The 3,675-nt window shown below is 33.4% G+C and overlaps 1 long non-coding RNA gene across 2 annotated transcripts; it reads left to right on the top strand.

Moving 5' to 3' along the window:
* Nucleotides 1-1,047: 1,047 nt before the first annotated feature.
* LOC111372641 lies at nt 1,048-2,693 on the top strand. Of its 2 annotated transcripts, none has more exons than XR_002698808.1 (2): nt 1,048-1,379; nt 2,090-2,693. It is a non-coding gene; the product is annotated as an uncharacterized LOC111372641 (long non-coding RNA). The 2 variants fall into 2 exon arrangements; XR_002698807.1 differs by having other exon boundaries at nt 1,051-1,379; nt 2,102-2,693.
* Nucleotides 2,694-3,675: the final 982 nt, after the last annotated feature.

Here is a 3,675-nt window from a genome sequence, read left to right as displayed (position 1 = left end):
GCGATCAAGCAGTTTTTTAGAGCAGTTAATCACAAAGGGATCGCCTATGAAGTATAAAAGGGAGAAAGAACATTAATTTTTATTCTTGTCGTTTTATGGGTCTGCGAGCTCTTAATTGTTTTGGGTCTGTGAGCCCGTTATTTTTGTTATTATTTTGGACATGTGAGTCCGTTATTATTACTATTGCTATGGGCATGCGAGTCCAATTTCATTTAGGCCTGCGTGTCAACTAGTATAGGATACATGTTGCAATTGGACTAATTAAAGAAACAAGAAAGGAAAAGACCATAGAGACGGCGCATTGATACTGATCAGTGTGATACCCCCTAGAAATTGACCAAATAGTCTTCCTTATGACTCGAGAAGACTAGATAGTAAAGTCCATAATCGTTATATATATATATATATTTATATATATATTTATTAAAAGTAAAAAGATTTAGCATATATTTCTTTTCCTTCTATTTACTCCCTTCCTTTTCCTTCTATTTACTCCCTTCCTTTTCTTTCTTGTCCCGAGTTAATTCAATATGATTGACATGGAAAATATCACCTAAAAAAGAAAATGTATTCAATCTTTTGTGGAAAATAAAAACTACCCCTACCAAAGAAAAATGTTTTCCTTAAAAACAAAGAAAATTAGGCATATTTTCAAAAGTTGGAAAATGTTTTCCATGGAAAAAAATAGCAATCAAACACTACAAGTAGGAATTTGGGTGGAAAACTGATATTTTCCATGAAAAATAAATATAATCAAACACACTCTAAATGATTCACTAAACTTTGCTATAGTTACTATTTGCTCATCAAAATTCAAATAATAATTTTTGGCTCATTGAATTTTGTTATATAGATTACTACTTACTCATCGAAATTTAAAAGATTATTCGTTACTCACCAAAATTTGAACAAAGATTACTCATCAATAACTCATTATCATTTTCATCCAAAGTTCAGTGAACCATGAGTAATTTTGTTTGAATTTGGGTGAGTAATGAGTAGTATTTTAAATTTCAGTGAGGAATAATAATTTATAGCAAAATTTAATGAACAATTAGTAACTTATACTAAAGTTTAGTCGCTATTGACTAAATTATCCCTCTTCTCCCTCTAGAGGTTCCAAACCTCCCCCTGCAGTTCAATTTATTTTCACCTTGAGTAATGCTATTCAGCCTGGCTGGAGAATCTATGTGGCGTTAGGGAATAAGCGAAATGAAAATTTGAATTAATTGTACTTATCGTCTACTTACTCTTTCTCTTTCAGCTTTCCCCGTTCAAGCAACCATTCAATCATTCAACAATCGTTCAATTACCTACCAAAATTTTATCGCACGGTGCTACTCTCTTCCGTCATAATCCGAGGCATTCCGGAGTTAGGGGTTTGTATTCTATTCTAACCCAAGAAAGAAGAGTGTTCAATTTTGATAGGTTTTTATACTTTTCTATTTAACCCTGATTTGGTCGATTAGAGATAGAATGCAAGGATTAAGCCACAGATTTCCTCAGTGCAGAATATTCGTAAAGAATAATTATTCAGTTGTGAACAATAATTGATTTTTATTTATGTTCTATTGTAGACAGCCTAGTTGCTTTCCTCTTCTGTTTTTGTTCGAATATTTGGAACATCTGTTTCTCAGTCATAGTTAAGTGAAATCGATTTACGTGTGTTTACCATTAGTGAAAAAAATCGTTGCTGGAAACTTTTTCTATTGTAGTTATTCTGTGGAAAAATGATTTTGGAAATGTTTATCCGACTAGGCTATCGTGTAGCTCTTTTGAGAATTCCTCTTGACGTAAAATATTTTGTATCTCAGCACTGTAAATATTTTTCTTGGTAAAAAATAATTGTGTTTTTCATCCAATAATTTGGAATTGTATGTCCGTGGTCAATTTTAATTCTTATTTTATTGGACAGTCTTGTTAAACAGTAAATACATTGGGGTTAATACTATTAAGCGTATTATATTCCTTTGTCTTCTGGAATATACGCATAATTTGAAAATTTGGATTATGTAATGCTAAGCAAGAAGTTTTGATGTATTCTTAGTTGCCATGAGAATTAAATGTCAGTACTAATTTCTGTGATTAGTGATGCTTGCAGAGGTCATAACTATAGTGGTTGAAGAAAATGGGTCAATTATATGATTTCTATGGGGCGCAAAGACCTATTGTCTATTGAAAGTCTGATGGCCAGCCTCTGTTTTATCTTTTGGTTGCAATGTTCATTCTGTAAATGCACTATCTAAACGTCGTTCAAGGACCCAGCTTGTAGCAGTCAGGTGTGGGTGTTTAAAGGTTTGGAAAAGGAAGAACATAGCTTATATTATCGTCCATTGCCTCCAATGGATGACAGCGTAACAGAGGCTGCAATGGATCCTATGGCTTCTGATGTGAGAGAGATCCTTGAACTCTCTCAATGAGAAGGTAAAGCTAACGTGAAGATTTTGTGTTGTTCAACAGGTTTCAGCAAATCATTGCTTATCCAATTAATTGAGGTCGAATGGCTTAAACATTATTTCTCAACAGTGATGGCCATGAATTATTCCCCCTTAATGTCATGCATATATCATCATCATCTCAGTTTTCCCCCATCTGAGATAAGATGTATATATTTTTGTGCGAAATTGTGAAGTACTCCATTGTTCCTGTGTAAAAGTTGCAAAAGTACGAAATTTCTGGTACAAACTGATTTATAGACCAATAGTATTACTTGCCTATGCTTTTCCTACAATTTTTAAATTTTTCCGAACAAGTCCTATAACAGGTCAAGTTCCTCTGCTTTTATGCTACCTACTTGTGGCTGTTGTTGGTTGACATGGGGAATGATAGGAAGGTATCTAACAACCTTTATTCTAATTTCTACTATGTTCTTAATTCTATTCAGCCCCCCCTGGGGCAAAATTTAACAAGAGACTTGTACAAGAAAGCACAAAATTCCAAATTAAATAATGATTCGGAAAACACCGGCTCTCATCCAGCACTAAAGTTTGCCTTTTTAATTGGAATATTTGCTGCTAAAGAATGTTGGGTTGTATTAACGGAGGTTTGATAGCTATGGAATCAGGATAGGAAGACTGAAGACTTTCAAGTGTTTGGGGCATACAAGTCAATCGATGTTTTTCTTAAAAAGATTGCTTGAGAAAGCCACTGACTTCTGAACGGAATTGATCGTAAATTTCTTGATAACATAAGTCAGTCATCCTCGTACTTTGGTGCAAAAATCAGCACTATGCTTTCATGTGAGATATGACTGATAAGTTTTTGGTTCAAACCCATTTTGGCTACAAAGTATATATTTAGTGGCTAATAATCATAAATACAGTAATAAATAATAAAAGGAATCCCAAAAACGATTATCGGGTGTCCCAAGTATAGAGATTCTGATAGTTACATTGTCGATGATACAAATGCGTATTAAATAATAAAATGGAAGATTTTAATAGGCTAGTATGAGGGAATCTTAGCTTTCAAATTGATTTATCGGGGAATTAGACATTCAAGAGCGGAAAAGTGCAAAATAAATTCATCTTGTCCCCTTTTAAATTAGATGATTTACTAATTTGGAGGATCTAGACACTTAACTATCACGTGTTGTCAAAGATTTCGGGTATCGTATATAGTGACACTAAGAATGTGTTTGATTAACATGGAAAATATTAGCTAGAAAAGAAAATA

This window comes from Olea europaea, unplaced genomic scaffold (assembly GCF_002742605.1).
Source record: "Olea europaea var. sylvestris unplaced genomic scaffold, O_europaea_v1 scaffold1019, whole genome shotgun sequence".
NCBI classification, from domain to species: Eukaryota; Viridiplantae; Streptophyta; class Magnoliopsida; order Lamiales; family Oleaceae; genus Olea; species Olea europaea.
This window is presented reverse-complemented; position numbering and strand designations above follow the sequence as displayed.